This window comes from Danio aesculapii, chromosome 4 (genome assembly GCF_903798145.1).
Source record: "Danio aesculapii chromosome 4, fDanAes4.1, whole genome shotgun sequence".
NCBI lineage: Eukaryota > Metazoa > Chordata > Actinopteri > Cypriniformes > Danionidae > Danio > Danio aesculapii.
In genome coordinates, this window is record NC_079438.1 from 13,976,799 (window position 1) to 13,996,399 (window position 19,601).

Genomic DNA, 19,601 nt, shown 5'->3' on the forward strand with positions numbered 1-19,601 from the left:
GTCGAAAAAGAAAAAATAAGATCACATCTGTTCTGTGGTGGCTTCTTTGCCCTGCCTGCCATTTAGTCGTCAAATTGCCTAGAATGGCGTGCTTTTCTTTTGAAGGCCCTACCTAGTAATGCTCCAGTAAATGTGTGAGGAGCCCTGCATGCCGAATGACGAGTTACTCAGAAATCAATGCACATTGGCCTTGCCTTGGATGGACCTTCTGCTACTTTCCTGCAAGGCCAGTCTTTTAATTCATCATCTTCATCTCGGGCAGCAGCTCTACACCATCTTGAGGTTCCATAATGTAATGGATAGCACTCTGCATCCAGCGATCTAAATTCAAATCTAGATGGGACCTGTTTTTTTTTTTTTTTGCCAGCACCGCACAAAAAAGCTAAAATAGCATTCTATTCCCTTGAAGGCCAGAGAATAACAGTTACTATGGGTTTTCTAGGACCCTCAAGTCCAGCTGCTTCACCCTCAAGTCCACCTGCTTCCATTTGACCAAAAAGCTATCTTTCTCCCAAGTGGTCACATCGATTCTGGTGATGATTCCTATGGGCTAATCGACAGCACTCTGCTATATATTTAGTGCTTTGATTTTCCACTGCGGACGCGCCATCGTATAAAAGAAAACTGTGACTTGTTAGGGCTTCTGAAGGGTTGCAATGATTAGTACTATACAGAACCGGCAAAGCTGACGTAAGGAAATTCGCTCTAAACCCTCCAGGTGCAACCAGATTTGCAATAAAAGCCAGTGTGAAAGGCATGAAAACAGAAGTGGATAATGCGGGCATCGATCCAACTACCTCTTTCATGCATGCTAAGCGACCGTTCTACCATTTAAGCTAATTCCCCTTTTCACAATCAAAATTGAACATTTTAGACGTGGTCGAAAAAGAAAAAATAAGATCACATCTGTTCTGTGGTGGCTTCTTTGCCCTGCCTGCCATTTAGTCGTCAAATTGCCTAGAATGGCGTGCTTTTCTTTTGAAGGCCCTACCTAGTAATGCTCCAGTAAATGTGTGAGGAGCCCTGCATGCCGAATGACGAGTTACTCAGAAATCAATGCACATTGGCCTTGCCTTGGATGGACCTTCTGCTACTTTCCTGCAAGGCCATTTTTTTAATTCATCATCTTCATGTCGGGCAGCAGCTCCATATCATCTTAAGGTTCCATGGTGTAATGGTTAGCACTCTGGACTCTGAATCCAGTGATCCGAGTTCAAATCTTGGTGGGACCTGTTTTTATTTTGCCAGCACCGCACAAAAAAAGTTAAAATAGCATCCTGTTCCCTTGAAGGCCAAAGAATGACACTAACTCTGGGTTTTCCAGCACACTGGTAAGAAAACGGCCGGTTAGCTCAGTTGGTTAGAGTGTGATGCTAATAACGCCAAGGTCGCGGGTTTGATACCCGTATTGGCCAAATTTTTACTCTCAGATGCACTTAAGGGCTCAGCTTGGTCTCACAGACATCCCTGCTGCAGGAAAGCTGTGTCATGGCAGCCGAAATAGCTCAGTTGGGAGAGCGTTAGACTGAAGATCTAAAGGTCCCTGGTTCGATCCCGGGTTTCGGCAAAGCCATGTTGTTGTTCTGTTTTGGGCACAGGGTCAGTTGAATGAAAGTCACCCAAAAAGCCTAGCCGCTTCACCCTTAAGTCCACCTGCTTCCATTTGACCAAAACGCTATCTTTCTCCCAGGTGGTCACATGTCTTCTGGTGATGATTCCTATGGCCTAATCGACAGCACTCTGCTATATATTTAGTGCTTTCATTTCTCACTGCAGATGCGCAATCGAATAAAAGAAAACTGTGACTTGATAGGGCTTCTGAAGGGTTGCAATGATAAGTACTTTACAGAACCGGCAAAGCTGACGTAAGGAAATTCGCTCTAAACCCTCCAGGTGCAACCAGCTTTGCAATAAAAGCCACTGTGAAAGGCATGAAAACACAAGTGGAGAATGCAGGCATCGATCCCGCTACCTCTCTCATGCATGCTAAGCGACCGTTCTACCATTTAAGCTAATTCCCCTTTTCACAATCAAAATTGAACATTTTAGACGTGGTCGAAAAAGAAAAAATAAGATCACATCTGTTCTGTGGTGGCTTCTTTGCCCTGCCTGCCATTTAGTCGTCAAATTGCCTAGAATGGCGTGCTTTTCTTTTGAAGGCCCTACCTAGTAATGCTCCAGTAAATGTGTGAGGAGCCCTGCATGCCGAATGACGAGTTACTCAGAAATCAATGCACATTGGTCTTGCCTTGGATGGACCTTCTGCTACTTTCCTGCAAGGCCAGTTTTTTAATTCATCATCTTCATCTCGGGCAGCAGCTCGACACCATCTTGAGGTTCCATAATGTAATGGATAGCACTCTGCATCCAGCGATCTAAATTCAAATCTAGATGGGACCTGTTTTTTTTTTTTTGCCAGCACCGCACAAAAAAGCTAAAATAGCATTCTATTCCCTTGAAGGCCAGAGAATAACAGTTACTATGGGTTTTCTAGGACTCTCAAGTCCAGCTGCTTCACCCTCAAGTCCACCTGCTTCCATTTGACCAAAACGCTATCTTTCTCCCAGGTGGTCACATCGCTTCTGGTGATGATTCCTATGGGCTAATCGACAGCACTCTGCTATATATTTAGTGCTTTGATTTCCCACTGTGGACGCGCCATCGAATAAAAGAAAACTGTGACTTGATAGGGCTTCTGAAGGATTGCAATGATTAGTACTACACAGAACCGGCAAAGCTGACGTAAGGAAATTCGCTCTAAACCCTCCAAGTGCAACCAGCTTTGCAATAAAAGCCACTGTGAAAGGCATGAAAACACAAGTGGAGAATGCGGGTATCGATCCCGCTACCTATCGCTTGCGCCTGCAGCATCCCGTCTACAGAGCCAAAGTAAGCCCAAAGTAAACCCACATGAGCCAATCACATCTCACCTCGGTGGCTTACTTTTGACCAATAGAGTTTAACCCCTGTGGCTTACTTTTGACCAATCGCGTTTGTCTTTGTGCTGACGTCATTTCGACCAATCGCGTTTCACTTCAGTGGCTTACTTTTGACCAATCGCATTTCTTTTTGCTGTGACGTATTTTTGACCAATCTCGTTTTTCCTCGATGGCTTACTTTTGACCAATCACACGACGCTTTTATTATAATCGTCATCTTTGAATCAGGTAAGCCAGATGTAACACTACTTTATTATTAGTTTATTATACTGTGTGTATTTCTGTTAAATGATAATTTACAATCGACAGCAAGGTAACGTTATAGCAGATGTTTTCTACATAACTTGTAAAACGGTAATGTTTCCCATGATAAATACAGAGCAAAATGTCGCTAGTGATCAGAAATGGTGGAATCATCGCCATTTGGTCAAATGATTAAACAAAATGTTCTGATATTTGTTTAGAATAATAATTCCCCCATTCGACCTAGCAATATTGGGCCCTATTATCGCGGTGTACACTCTAAAAAGTTAACGTTACTGTATTTAAATGTACAGTTACAGTTACTTATAATGTAATTGCATTAAATACAGAGTTTTTTCTTAAACATTTAATTTAGCAAATAATTCTATACTTTTAAAATAATTCTATTTTAAGTAAAACGACTGCACAAACTTTAAAAACATTTGAGTTTAACACTTGTTCATGACAATATATGATATATATTTAGTAATTAGATTGTATTGTATTTCATAAATCTATTGTAAAAATATTATAAGCATATATTGTATTTTGTTTATTTTATTACTTGTGTTTTCAGATATATTACACAACAGAATAGTTATATTAAATAGCTGAAGTACAAACATTTTATTTATAAAATAGTCATAATGTAAAGACTTAAGAGTTTAATGTGTATTTTATAACTTAATGTTTTAATTTCTGTTGTTTCTCATTTATTTATATGAATTTTAAGTTGTACTACCATGCATATATTAGGCATATCTGTAGAAAATTCACCAGAAGTATATTTACTACTGCAATAATATGGATTATGTCTACATTGTTAAATTATTGTTTCACACTTAATGTAAATGTATCTTTCTAAATGCTCTAGGTAATGTTTTCTCTAATGTTTTTATTTTGTCAGAAAAAACGTACGCATACTCGATTTTCCGCCGCCAATCAGCGACATCAAGCAGACTCCTCTTGGGGCCATCTGCAGAGGCAGAGCGCCTTGTAAGCAGGGAGTCTGGAAGGGCCAAACCCAAGAAAGAGGTGCTGGCAGAGGCCACTGCTTTTGTCAGCAGCAATGGTGGAGACCCCAGTGACCAGTTTTTAGTTCTGGCTCACTGCAAGATTCAGTTTGGCAAGTACCAGGGCCAAAGATTTAGATGGCTCCTAGAGCATGCTCTGGGGTATGCGGTGTACCTGGTGCTTAGCATTTCTGATGAGAAGCTGCAGACAACACCCTTGTCAGAAAACAAACACCTGTTTCTTCAGTACACTTCCTCCATCAGGGAGATTGCAGAAGAAGTAGAGAAGTACCAGAGGAAACAGGAAATGCAAGCAGAAGCCAGGGCAAAAGGAGATACAGGGTGCTTGATGGTGGAGTTTGGTGACTTTAAGGGCCGGTCCATGAAAGATGTGTTTGAGGACCAGAGCAAGGAGGCTCAAGCCCTCATCAGGTACCTGGTTAAGGCAGATGCCAGGCCAAAAACCAACATGGCACTTTTCAAGACGTATGTCCTGAAAAGACTGGCTTCTTCTGCTGCCTCTGCACCTCCACCTGCAGCATCCAGTGTCTCTGCACCTCCACCTGCAGCATCCAGTGTCCCTGCTCCTCCACCTGCAGCCATCCAAACAGGTGTACAGCAGACTGCCACTGTGAAATCGCTGTGAAATTGGCACGGGGCAAGCACTTGTCTCCTTCACAGCTGGCAAAAAAACTGATGTCACCTGTTAAACCCTGTAAGTAGGAGAGTGAATACTGACCATGATACAGAATTATCCCAACAGCAGTTATATATGTGTTTATTTATTGTTATGTCAAACTTTCTGTTTCCAGATCCAAAACTGCAGTCCACTGTACCTCCTCCTACAGCAGAACCCCCAGCCAAACGCATGGCCCAAAGGCAGCTTTTTACTACTGGTAAGTAAGCACCATCGTATTGTACATTTGGCTGTGTGTATTTTTCACAGTAATATTTTTAAGATTTATGCTCCAGGCACTTCCAGATCCACTGCTGAAGATGATGAAGAACTGGTGTTTGCTGCATCACAATGTGAAGCACAGCTCTTTGCAGGTGTGGCACACGACACAAATGAAAATGTTGTAAGAATATTTTGTGAAAACACACTAAGTATTTTTTTTTTTACAAAAAATAATGAATCAAATTTTTATCTACAGTACAGAGTTGTCACATCATGCCTCAAGCGGGATGCATTCTTTGAGTGCACTTCTTCAAAACCTTAAGGATGTTCAAAGGTTTCAGTGTATTTATTTGCGTTTCCGAACTAATCATTATTGAACATTCATCAGATAACTTTTCCACGTCGCTTGCTCTTCTCACTCACTCTCTTAGATGGTAGTGATTCATTGCTGTCATTATCAGCTGAGCAGTTTTTCCTTACTGTATCTGTGTGCATGCTTCATGTCTTTGTGCTTCAATAATTTATACTAATCATGCCTCATTTTACTTACTCCATTTCATATGATTCTCATTCGCAGAGAATTGTGTTCCATATCCCTTTCATCAATAAAGTGCACACAAATTTCTTTGCTTCCTAACAGTACCATTCTCTTAACTTGTAGTTCTAAGTATAGTCATATTAATAATAATACTTATCCAAAACTATTGCTTCACTGGCTGTTCATGGGCATAATTTGTGGCACCTTACTATCAAAAGCAACAGTCATCATAATATTGTTAACCATAAATTGTTTGTTACTATTCACTCAGAGGCCTGTGCCAATCCGTTTCCATCAGCGGAAACAGCAAAAACACCAGATCTTCAACATCATCTGCCACCAGTTGAGCTTCCAGTTCACTGGAAAGATCAGCTTCCCCCTTACCAGCATGAGTGGATCCGGAACACGGTATTTAAAACAAACTTAAAAACCGGCAAGCCAGAGCTGGTGTCCCAGCTGAAGCTTTGGTGGTATCCTCCCCAGCCCCCTCTAATTAACACGCAGCCACCTGCCTCTCTTCTGCCGACCACTTTTTCTGTGGATGCCGCTGAAGATGTGGTTGTTTCCACTTGTCTGTGTTCGCCTAAGCTGTGGTAAGCACAGACTAACAGCTGCAGGAATTTACCGCACGGTGCGCAAGGTCCTCGACATCGACGGCTGGTACGACCTTGCCACTGGGTATCTGGAGTGCAAGCGGTGCAAAAAGAAGTATCCTGCCTGGTCAGAGGACATCTTAGGACAGCTGGATATTGGCCACCGTAGTCAGTTTCCAGCTTTGCTGACATACAGGTAATTCATAATGCCAATATTTTATTTGTGTTAATTTTTAGCAAACAAAGCATTTCCCTGATTATAATGTTGTTTCCTTAGATACTCATGTGACAACCGGGTAGTTAGGATGATGAGGGAGAGGACACTGGGCAACAGTGTGACTCAGCTTTTCAAAAAGCTGATGGAGCAACACAGCGAGGCATGGACACAGCGAGTCTTGCAGTACCTGACTGCCTGTGAACTATTCACAAGGTCCTCCCTTGTGCAACCTCCTGTGTTTGCTGAGCCTCCCCTCTTACCTGCCATACCCAAACCTAAGTGGCTGTTAGCCGTCTATGCCAGGGATGTTCTGGGGCGACTGCACGAGGTCAAGGCCAAAATCACCTCCGTCTTTGGCTGTGTTCTAAAGATGGACTCCACAAAAAAGGTATGTTTATATCCAGACATTTGCCAGATATGGATATGTGTGCGTACATATTTAACACAGTTTTATTTTTCCTAATAGATCACAAAGAAACTTGCAGGTGCTGCTGCAGGAACAGCTGCCTGGTGCACTAATGTGGGAAATGAACACGGCCAAGTCCTTGTCTCTGTGCTGTCAGCTGCCGAGGGTCATGGACTAAACCCAATGGCGGCCGGGCTGACGAAGCATTACTAGGAGGCAGGAGAGGCAGCCCCGAAAGTAATGTACGTGGACAGAGATTGCTGCAGTCAGCACGGCCAGTCTCCGGTGAAGATCATGTTTCGGCAGTGGGATGAGCTTGAAGTGCGCCTTGACATCTGGCATTTTATGCGCCGGTTTGCTGCAGGTGTCACGACAGAAGCTCATCCGCTCTACGGGATCTTCATGGCACGTCTGTCCACGTGCATCTTTCAGTGGGATCCAGAAGATGTGGCCACTCTTCGCCAGGCAAAGGAAGGTGAGCTGGCGGCAAAGAAGACTGACCACATTTCACAAACGGCTCTCAGTGCTCGCATAAACCGGAGGGAGCTAGCACTGCACTGCCGTAGGAGGACCAGAGGTGTGGAGGAGACCACCTGTCTGATTGGAAAGCTGTTGGACCATTTTGACAGCGAGCATGGGAAGGACACTCTGGGTGTTCCTCTGCTGGACCACGAACGGGTCCAGCAGATATGGAAGGAAAAGCAGAAGCATGTACAGTGCATTCAAGACCCAGAGAACTTTCCATTATACATGAAGACAGGGACACTGAAGAAAGGCGGTGTGGAGCTGTGTTGTTACAGGTGTGCCCGTGGCTCTACATCTTTGGAGTCCTTCCACCTCCACCTAAACCGTTTTATTCCAGGTATTACATACATTTGGATCGTTTTATTTTGTAAAACATATAAGCACTGTGATTACTTCCATTGCTTTAATGTAACATTATTAAACATTTAAATAACATTTGTGATGTTATCAGCATTGACAAAGCTGTCTTGCCTGACAAGTAACTCTGTTTATAATGACAATAATTTTAATGTTAGTACATAACCTAATAACATGTTACTTAATTCTTCATATATTTTTAACTATTTTAATTTCCAGGGACCAGTGCCAGTGATACGCATTTTCAGGCCTATCTCCTTGAGGGCTTGATGCGCTGGAATGATGACCGGATGGAAAGCACCATAAAAGGAGCATCCTCCATACGGTCATATGGCAGTGCCATGAGAGAGGCTGTGGACAGGCTTAGCCGAGCAGTCTTAGGGAAGCCCTGGGATAACCGTTATCACCCTCCTCGAGCATATACAGGCAATAAATTCATTAACTAGTTGTTATATAAGTGATTTATTAAGCTTTAATGTACTACACAAAATTTTTATCTAAATATTTACTTTATTATTAGTTTTATTTAATATATGTTTTTTTTATTGTTTTATTCTTTAAGGTGAATTGCTGGGAATGGAGAACCTATACAGCCAGACCGGCAAAACCCTGACTCCGGTGCTCCAGAACCCAGAGGAGGAAGACAGGCTGGTGGAGGAAGTAGATGACGAGGATCTACAAGATGAGGGGTTTGAGGAGGAGATCATGGAGGATATCACAGTTTCAGTGCTGTATGAGGATGACCCCTGCCGTGATCTCAGAAACAGCCCCTCATCTTCGCCTCTGCCTCAGTCCCCAGCATCACTGGCTGAGCCGTCCACATCAGCTGGTGGAGAAGGACAGCTTCCTAGCCCAGCCCCCTCAGTGCCGTCCAGAGATGTATAGTAACGAAGTAGAACTACTTCACTACTGTACTTAAGTACTAAAAGGCAGTATCTTTACTGGAGTATTGTTTTTTTTCTCCTACTTCCACCTTTACTTAAGTACATGTTTTCGATGAGTTTAATACTTTTACTCCGATAGATTTTTTTATGAGCTGCATCGTTACTCGTTACTAGAGGTGTCAAAATGGTCGATATCGCTTCAGTAATAGATCATAACGGGTTATTATGTACTGACGTCATTCATCTCCTATGTGCGGTGTCGCAATACTATGGCGAAGGACGGAGGCGCGAGGGCGAGTGAAGGCGGCACAGCACACGAGCCGCTATTTCACTACTACAGAGAAATGTTGTGAGACTCCATCTCTGCCTCTCTCACTTTGGACATTTGACCCGCTGGCCTGTTTGTGAGGTAACTTTTCATCTCCTCTTGGCTGTTAAAGCGATACTTGTGGATCCAGACCTGGGCGTGTATGAGGTGCAAGTTTTCTCCACTGTGTCTATTATAGATTACCTGTGATAACCGCGTATTATACATACATAGACTGTAACCGCGGCTGTTCTTCCCGCCATCAGTGAACAACGCTTTCATTTCTAAAGCCGATAGCAGCCCTTTCTGTTGAGAAGGTGAAGACAATAACCAATCAAAGGGGTGTAAGACCTCGCCTGTCAGCGTTTAAAAAGCAGGCGGGAGAATATTTACATTAGTTTATTTGCTATAAATGCTCATGCTGTCTTCTGTGCATGAGTTTTGTTTGATACATTCAGAAAGAGTGTTTTCTTTGAGCGGGTCAAATTAAGTGTACAGTTCATATATATTACTGCTGTATTAAAGGACACAATTTTATTACAAGTAACCATTTAACTGTCACACCAAGAAAAAAACCAATAGAATTTTTTTATTTATTGCATTTCTTAACTCCTAATGTCGCTAGTTAACACAATCAATACATTTTCCCCCAACACATCCCATAATTTCTAAAATATCAGCCTCTACCAAATGGTTGAGATGTTGGTTTATGGTAAAAGTACCAGAATGAAAAAATATACTATAAAAATATGAAAAATATGAAGTTTAAGACCAATTTAATTAAAACAATCAAAATGAAACATTTTTGAATACTAAATCATAGCCATAAGCCATAAAATATTTCAGATTTTCATTTAACACAGTAATATACACGTTTTCTTTTTTTTACAATAAAATCAAAATCAAGTGAATTAGAACGTTCGTTTACAGCGTTTACAACCAGTAAATTGTGCTCCGAAAATGGGTTTCAATAGCGTTTTGAGTGGATTATGGACTGTTTTTGTGACACACAACTTTGAAAGGTGTGTGTTAAAGCTGTTATAATCTGTCAGATCTGTGGTTCAAGCGTGAGAGAAAAACAGTATTGTAAGTCATGTTTCATTTCGTTCTGCTTAATGACGTGCCCCCCAAAAAGAGATTTAAAATAAACAAAACAATATGATGTCTTTGGCTGCATTCTTTAATAACTACATTACGCAATACTTGTACTTTTACTTTCAGTACTTGAGTAGTAAATTTTGAAATAAACTACTTGCAATACTTAAGTACAAAAAATGTTGAATACTTTAGTACTTCCACTTAAGTATGGTGCTTAAAGAGCACTTTTACTTCTACTCAAGTCACTTTTTGATAGAGTACTTGTACTTTTACTTAAGTCTGGGTCTCTAGTACTTTATACATCTCTGGTTTGTGGTATGTGTAAAAATGTGTTCCCCCATAGGAGATGGCCTCCTATGGGGAAAGACTGAACAAATGGTTTCTGTATAACGTGTGAATGCTACGTGGAATTCAGCTAATGAAAGTCTGCGGAGTTGGAAGCTAGTGAGTAATTTAAGTGAAAGGTCGATGTCAGCACCTGATAGGATGAGGTTCTTGATGGCATTGGAGATTGGGGGTGGTTCCAGGACTGGAGCAATATGAGGAATGAGAAGGGGGCGTGGCTGTGGTTAGGGTGAAGGGGGGCCGTGCGGAAGAAATGTGAGTAGGGAGGGTAGACTGTTGAGGAGGGTTAATAATGGAGGTGGGTGCTTGGTGAAGGGATGTAGAGGAGGAAAACGTTGGGGATACTGGAATAGGGGAAATTAATAGGGAGAGGAAGAGTGTTAGGACTTGTAGAGAAAGACTGGGTAGAAATAAGCTGTATTGAAGAGTGAGGAAGGTTGGAAGGGAGAGAGAATTGACGAGGGTTGAGAGTGGAAGGGATGGCTGGAAGAGTAGGGTTGGAGTTTCAACTGGAATGTGGAGCTGGAGGCCAAGGGAGGGGGGTGGGAAGACGAGAGTGGAGTCATTATCCGGTGGATTGTCCATGTTTTGGAATTATATATTATGGAATTATAGTAGGTGCAGTTTGTACAGTTCCGTGGGATTGCTTTTTATTGCTTTTCTTAGTTGCTTTCTTTGATGGTCCTGGGAGATTTCATGCATGCGGGACTGTGGTGGGTTGAGGATAGGGGGTGTGGCGGGAGCGAGCAGTTCTGCTGTTCTGAGGGGGCGGAGTTGGTGACGAGAGGGATTCATAGAGTTTTGGTAGTTCCGTCTTATTGCAGCGGCTGGGATGGAGATTCCAGCGTTCATGAGGGTCTGGCGGAGTTGGGTCACTGTCATCTTGTTGAAAGTGAGGGATGGTGATCTTGCGGAGGCGTATGAAGAAGCTGGAGAAGGTGGGTGGCAATTTGGAGTGACGGGGGATGGGGATTGTGTGCGGCATTGGGTCCTTGCTGAAGTAGAGCGAATAGGCCTTCGGTATCGAGTCGGCTTCCAGGCTGAGCTTGGTGTTGTTGAGCCAGGGCTGGTGTTTCTGGAAGAGCGAAGATTTCGTTCCTGTCCATGTTGCTGTTTGTTGATGTGAGAGTAAATTTGATACTGCTGTTTTATTATTTCCGCTGTTGTTGTTGTTGTTGGGTTTGTCGTAGTCAGATGATGGTAGTAGAATTGCTGATGAGTTGTAGAGAGATGTTGAATTTTAGAAGCTTGTGAAGGAGCTGGAGCAGTCCTGTCAAGAGCTTTCTTCGGAAAACAATAATAAGGGAGTCATTTTTTGCTAGGCTTCTTATAGTGAGTTTGGATAATCTCATTGGCTAACTAATGATTGTAGATGAGAGACCAGCTGTGGTCAACCATATCACATGCTCCTCTCTGAAACTTCACTAAATGTAGGTTTCCATTCAGACTTAATTGTTGATATCAAGAATTCAGTTGTTGATTTTAACAACTAAATTGCTACTAGTAAAAATTGGTTTGTCCTCCACACACTTCTCCACTGTTACATCCTCTGTTCCCTCACACACACAGTTCTCACTTCTTAATGTAAATAGTGCAGCAGAAACACTCTGTTCCACTTTAACATCCTGCCTAGGTGAGATCTGTCCCATCAGACTTAAGAAGATCACTAAATTTGTTCCTCTGGGGCAGTGGCTTTCTTTGAATACTACATGTGTTTATTGTAACCAAGTTAATTGATGGTTTTTAACCGTTATAGCAGATGAATCCTTCTGTATGTGTCTGAAATGTATGTCTGGTACTAAACAAAAGCTAGTGATATTTGCAATACATTGGTGTAAATGAAAAAACTAGTATCAGAAACAGTATTTGTCATGTAACATTTGATGTTACAGGGCGTGGGCCTGCCCTCCATGGCAACTGCTCATTGGAAGACCAGATCAATTAAAAACCTACTGCAACAGTAAAACTTTGTTTTTTGCATTAGCCCACTCATGCTCACTGCTACTCTCTGCCCTCTCTCGCCTTGCTTTTGGACACTGCACTGCCACGGAATCGGGTTGCAAAGAACATTCCATGCAACCTCTTAAAGTTTAGGAACTGCCAAAACCGCAAATAAACTTCTGTAAACCGACTCTCAGCAGAGTCTGTCACCCCAGTAAGCTTGGACAACTTCCACTCACAAGCGAGTGAATCCCAAGGATTCACTGAAACCGAGTCACTAACCAATCAGTAACGTCGTGTTTCGTCGAGGCCAGTAGGTGAAGGAAATTCAAACAAATTTCGTCTTATGCTGATCTGGTGCAAATTGATCTTAAGCAGTTTTAAAAAGAAGCCAAATCTCTGCTTTTGTGGTTTCTCATGTGTAATTCTAATATCTAGAAATAAGAACTAAAATTAATTCGAAACAGTTGTCAGCTCATTTTGCACAAGCACCAGAATTGAGAACCACTGCTCAGAGGTACTCAAAATAACAAACTATCATACTCAAAATAAATTGCCTTCCTAAAGATACTTCTCTACTTCAGCATATCCCTGTAAATATTTCTTTACAGTATTTAAAACAGTTTGATAATTTAGTCAATTCATTTCTCTGGAACAATAAGCCCCCTAGGTTGCGTAGGAGTACATTGCAACAGCCAGTTGATAGAAAAGGGTTGGGGCTTTCTGAGCATTTATTTCATTATTACGCCTTCAGTCTGAGACATCTCGCGCACTGGTACATCCCTCATGAGAGAGCTAAATCTTGGTGTATAGTCGAACAAGCCATCAAACTTCCCCTTCCACCACTACAATGTCCATCTATCCATCTATTTATTTAATTTATTTTGTAAATGAGTTGATTTTGAGGTGTTGATTTTTGACCTAAAAATATAATAATTTTAAGGTAGAGGCTAGGGCTGTCTCTGCCATTTGCAGATGATGTTGTCCCTTTGGCCTCATAGGACATGGACCTTCAGTATTTAGTGAGACGGTTTGCTGCTGAGTGTGACATGGCAGGGAAAGAAACAGTACCTCCAAGTTAAAAACCATGGTGCTTGACTGGAAAAAGGTGGCCATCGCCAGTTTGGAGTCCTTACCCCAAATGGAGTTCAAGTATCTGCGTTTTTTTTTCCATGAGGAACGGAATGTGAGATTTAAAGATGGATCAGTGCAGCGGCAGCAGTAATGCAGTTGATGTGACTGTCTGTTGTGGTGAAGAAGCTGAGACGAAAGGCAATGTTCTCAATTTACCGCTCAATCCAGGTTCCTACTCCACCTATGGTCATGACTGAAACGACAAGATCTCGGATAAAACCGAACACGTTTTCCAAAGTGTTTTTATCTGCTTGTTTGAATCGCAACATAGAGATGAACCAACAAAATAGCCTGAATGCAAATTATTTATTATAAAATGTAACTCAATAGAACAATCAATCAAAGCAACTAACAAATGTCTAGGGATAATAATGAAGATAAAGAACTTAGGATAAAATCACAACAACACTTTAACTACATGATACAAGTAATGCTAAACAAAACCATAAGGTTAAAGAGTCAATGAGATGGCAGGTCTTGACATGAGGACGCCTGAGTAGCCACAGAGTCCTGGGGTAGCTAGCACAACAACTTTTATGTACCCATTGATGAGTAATGCAGGCATCCAATCAGGATTTACCACATACTCCAATCTGGAGTCTTGGGATCATCACAGTGTGATAATATTGTAAAACTTGATACTTGTCGCTCTGCCCAAATCATAAAATATTCATTAAGTTTGCATTCTACTTAAACAAGAAAATGTAGTAAACTAGAAAGAATCTTAAACCTAAAAGTAAAGAATTTTTACTAACAAAAGATGCAACACAGGTATATATATCGCGACCCTGGTATACTGCAAACTAACCGTTCTGGAACTCCACCTTCTTTGATGTGCGGTGTCTTCCCAGTGATTTGTTTCGCATTCAGGGAGTAAGACAGAGATCATCATCCAAAACAACACTAGCTACATGAATACACTGAAGAGTAAAGTACAGATGTATCCGCACCTGTACAATCCCTTGAAAAGAGATTTTAAGCCGCAGAGGTGCTGTTTGCCAGATGTTTATGAAACATGTTCTTTTCTCAGACACCATCATTGTGTTAACGGTAAATGCGATGAGCGCAACACATTTACAACCCCACCTACTGCAGTGTTGGAGTGTTGGAAAACAGTGTACCATCACTCAGCCTTTAGAAAATCATTCAGACATGAAACATCCTCTGCACATGAGAAAATGTTTTGCTGCATTCATGTCATGTGTGGAACTTCTTGCCCATGTGTTTCTTAAGCTGTGCCGAATGAGCGAAACTCTGACGACACTGATCAGATCTGTACAGTTTCTCTCCAGTGTGAATCCTCTTTTGTGTTTTCAGATGTGTTAACTAATTAAACCTTGTGTCAGTGTGAACACTTGTACGGTCTCTCCAGTGTGAATCGTCTGGCGCAGTTTCAATTTTGGAGCTGTAATAAAAGTCTTTTCACACTCAAGCACTTATACTCTCACACCAGTGTGGATCTTTATGTGCTCATTAAGGTTTGCTGATCGGTTGAAACTTTTCCCACACTGAGTTCATGTGAATGGTTTCTCTCCTGTGTGGGTCTTCATGTGTTTATTAAGGTCTGATGAGTTGCTGAAACTCATCCTACACCGAAGCTGCGATCACACTAGAGTTTAAGCATACAAAAAAGTGCTGCGAAAAGGGGCAGGATTAAACAAGAGCGATTGGTCCATCATTAAATTTCTGTCCAGAGAGGTCATGTTTTGATCTTTGATTGGTCTCACACAGTCAAGTTATGCGATTTCACAGGTCAGAACTCAGAACTTTGCAAAGAACTGCGAAATTTGACTTGCGAACTTGTGTTTCCGGTCTGACTAATTTGCGTGCATATGGAAGTCTATGGGGAGAAAAGTCCAGTGTGACCGTGGCTTAAGTGCATTTGAATGGTTTCTTTCTAGTGTGGATCCTCAGGTGTAGATTAAGGGATGATGATTGGCTGAAACTCTTTCCACACTGAGCGCATGTGAATGGTTTCTCTCCAGTGTGGATCCTTACGTGTAGATTAAGGGATGATGATTGGCTGAAACTCTTTCCACACTGAGTGCATGTGAATGGTCTCTCTCCAGTGTGGATCCTCATGTGTTGATTAAGGTTTGATGAGCTGCTGAAACTCTTCCCACACTGAGTGCATGTGAATGGTTTCTCTCCAGTGTGGATCATCATGTGTTGATTAAAATGTGATGAGCTGCTGAAACTCTTCCCACACTGAGTGCATGCGAATGGTTTCTCTCCAGTGTGGTTCCTCATGTGTAGATTAAAGTTTGATGATTGGCTGAAACTCTTCCCGCACTGAGTGCATGTGAAAGGTTTCTCTCCAGTGTGGATCCTCATGTGTAGATTAAGGGATGATGATATGCTGAAACTCTTCCCACACTGAGTGCATGTGAATGGTTTCTCTCCAGTGTGGCTCATCATGTGTATATTAAGGGATGATGAGCGGATGAAACTCTTCCCACACTGAGTACATGTGAAAGGTTTCTCTCCAGTGTGGATCCTCATGTGATTTTTAAGGTTTGATGATTGGTTGAAACTCTTCCCACACTGAGAGCATGTGAATGGTTTCTCTCCAGTATGGATCCTCATGTGTAGATTAAGGTTTGATAATTGGCTGAAAATCTTCCCACACTGGGTGCACGTGAATGGATTCTCTCCAGTGTGGATTTTTTTGTGTTTACTAAGGGCTGATATTTGGCTGAAACTCATCCCACACTGAGTGCATGTGAATGGTTTCTCTCCATTGTGGATCCTCATGTGATTATTAAGGCTTGATGATTGGCTGAAACTCTTCCCACACTGGGTGCATGTGAACGGTTTCTCTCCAGTGTGGATCCTCATGTGTTTATTAAGGTTTGATGATTTGTTGAAACTCCTCCCACATTGAGTGCATGTGAATGGTTTCTCTCCAGTGTGGATCATCATGTGAATCTTAAGATCGCCTTTTCTTCCAAAACTCTTTCCACACTGAGTGCAGGTGAAACAACTCTTGTCTCTCCTTTTCAAAATACCATCAGTCTGTAAATGATTTTTTCCCTCAATTTTGACATGATGTTCCTCCTCTTTACTCCACTCAGTCTCTTCAATATTGTCTAAAATATTTAAAAAAACCATTCGTTTTAATTAAGTCTTAAAAACTCTCATCAAAAGCTGAAAAGTAAAAAGACACTGGAAACATTGGCTACACACTGTAATTTTGATGCAAATTAAACGTAAAATAAATCAGATCATATTTTGTTTGGTCCATTAACGTGTACACATTTAAGCAGATTCAATTGAATTAATCTTTATTTATCTAGTGCTTTTACAATGTAAGTTGTGTCAGATACACTTAACATAGAGGTTATAGTAAATTGAAACTGTCAGTCCAGTTTTCAGAGTTTCTTACATAATTGATCATAAAAGTCATTTTGGTCATATTGATAAGACACAGATTTGAAAGTGTAGAAGTCCATCTATTAGCCCAATGACGAAACTAACAGCATGGTCGAAGGTTTAAATGCATGCAAGCCTTTTCTAGTGCTTCTGAAAATAATTTTATTAGAATTTATTTATATTCATTTTTTTAGCTCCGAATTTAATCTGACTCCAATTTTAAGTGATCCTAAAATTTTGACTATTTCTAATTGTAAGAACGAATCTTAATCATTTAGGACTTCATTGAGATTTTTAATTTAGATCCGATTCTTTACTCTTCAGTTTTACGTTCATTAGGGACCAAACGCCGCTCAGTTTTACGCCCTGGGTTTGCATGTTTTCCCACGGACAGTGTGTCGACACTCTAAGGTTAGTCAGAGGGTGCAGGATTACTTAATATTCAAATAGACTGGTTGCAAACTGCTCACTCATCCTAAAAGAATAGTCGATTTATCCAATCCCATGCAACTTGCTACAATTAGCGATAAGATAATTAAAGATCTCCATGCTGTCGTGCCAAAGCGGCTCTGTACAGTCAAATGTGCCTTTAAAATCGAAAGTCTAATCATGTCGAATCATAAAGGTAGCGCAGACTCCACTTAATCCACTGGATATAAAAAGATTTCAGAATGAGTCAAAACATAACATTTTATTTGTCAGGTAAAATTATATGTCAATTACATAATAAAACAATCAGAAAGCCAATTTAGAGATGATACTGTTAAAATACAACATCCATTACTCAAAGATAAATCAAAGATTTAGAGATGCATACCTGACCAGAGAAGTACATTGCAGCATAAGTCTCAGTGTTGCTGCAACTAGGTGTCTTGGCTACAATATCCCAATGATATTTGTCCTCATTTCCTTTAAATACTCTACTCAGAGCAAACAGCCATAAATTCAAGATAATAGAAGCGTCACCAAGACCCTTGCCTGGTGAATTTGAGAAGTTAACAATCTCTATGGAGGGGGAGCATCTGGCAAAGATCTTATCAAAACCAAAAACAAATCAACATATATCAGTGAAATAGTACAGTGACATTAAGACCACTTTACCAATCACACAGAGACATTTAAAATGATACCAAACATGAATATAGAGCCACAAGATACACAAGGTGAACTTTCTCGCATTCCCCTGGTAAGGTGTAGCTCTGTGTTTCCAGCCTATTGTCAACTGTCACAGGTTGATTTGAATCAGGTTGATGTGAACAGTTGAACAGCCGGTTTCCTGATCTTCTCAGATCAGAAAGTTTATTGTTTTATTGCATCTCATGAAATTTCATAACAGTTCTCAGGGTCTGAAATTCTGGAGAGATTGAGCCATCTTTACAAAAGCTGTTAAGGGCCTATTTTTATTCATTTATATTCATAATTACAACAAATGGGAATACTTGTTCATTCTGTGCCTGACTGGTAAACGCATCAGAAAAAAAAAGTTCTGGGGTAACAGTTGAACAAACTGCTGAATATTTGCCTCGCAGACATGAGACAAACCTGTACAGCATCTGCATAAAGGCTGCTGTCACCTTTCCACCTTTCTCAGCTTTGCTGTTGCATCATTTTCATCCATTCTGGGGTGATTTTGAGGCTTAATTTGGCCAAAACCTTCTCTGTGTTTTAGCAAATGGACTGATATTTGAGGACATCCTTTTTTTTTTGGACATATTCTGGGAAAATGCTTTGAAAAAAAAAACTCAATACACTCTGGGCAAATGTTCTCCCTTTTCATTATATTCATGGCTGTTTTTCTCTATTGGCCTCAATTATAACAACATATTTTTGATTGCAAAGCTATGACAGCATATAATCATGCATTTAGGATTGATGGTGTTTTCTGTGACAACAGTCAACATTGTTTAATTAGTCTCCACCTGTAAAAAATGGGATATATTTTGTGTTTACTCCTGTTGCGCTCAACAAACAACCAAATGACCAGAGAAGGCTCTCAAGACCTTAAGGTTATCTCAACACTTTTCTCCAAAATTCAGGAGGTAAGATATTGACCCTTAAGCATGACAAAATAGGGGTGGGCGATATGACCTAAAATTAATATCACGGTATTTTTCATCTTTTGAACGGTGACGGTATAATATCATGGTATTACTTTCAATAGCAAAATAATATACATCTCAAGGAAGAACGGACAAAAGAAAGTCTCACTTCTATCACTCTTTAAAAGTTTCGGTTTGGGTCATTTTAAATGCTCAGTCTCGTTATGAGCTGATCTTCATTTCTCTGTGTTTCTGGAATAAAGCAGGCGAGTCAGCCGCACCAATTTATGAGCAGACAGAGCAGGATTCTCATGATGACCACCGGCGCAATTCCGCTCTTTGTTATGAGCTGGAGTTTCAGTGTAAACTTAGTAAAGGTGAGTTTCTTTGGCGATGATGTGTACAGTGTTAGATTTTATATTTAGCGGACATTTGCGCTGAACACGCGGTGAATGCAACGCATCGAGATTCGGGCACCTTCTCCGAAAACACTCGATTGATCTCAGCTGGCGGATCAACATTTACCTCATGTCATGATCGCTGTCATCTGCGCCATTATTATTATTATAACTTTAGGGGAGGTTTGCAAACCTGTGCACTTTTCACTCTTCAGCCGTTTGCATTTCCTGCAGTAACAAAAGCTCCCTGTTATCTGACAGCGGGAAGCGTTGAGTGACTGACAGCTAATAACCAATACTTCAGCAGGGTAGAGCGATTCAGCAAGTTTTTAGAGAAAATCAAATCAGATTGCA

The 19,601-nt window shown here is 41.1% G+C and overlaps 3 non-coding genes and 1 pseudogene across 3 annotated transcripts; 3 read left to right on the top strand and 1 right to left on the bottom strand.

Moving 5' to 3' along the window:
- The first annotated feature begins 1,160 nt into the window (after positions 1-1,160).
- trnaq-cug (transfer RNA glutamine (anticodon CUG)) lies at positions 1,161-1,232 on the top strand. Its single transcript has one exon. It is a non-coding gene; the product is annotated as a tRNA-Gln (tRNA).
- A 109-nt stretch (positions 1,233-1,341) lies between these two features.
- trnai-aau (transfer RNA isoleucine (anticodon AAU)) lies at positions 1,342-1,415 on the top strand. Its single transcript has one exon. It is a non-coding gene; the product is annotated as a tRNA-Ile (tRNA).
- A 79-nt stretch (positions 1,416-1,494) lies between these two features.
- On the top strand, positions 1,495-1,567 carry trnaf-gaa (transfer RNA phenylalanine (anticodon GAA)). The gene has a single exon. It is a non-coding gene; the product is annotated as a tRNA-Phe (tRNA).
- A 13,587-nt stretch (positions 1,568-15,154) lies between these two features.
- LOC130222072 (gastrula zinc finger protein XlCGF57.1-like) overlaps positions 15,155-19,601 on the bottom strand; it is a 44,595-nt pseudogene continuing 40,148 nt past the window's right edge.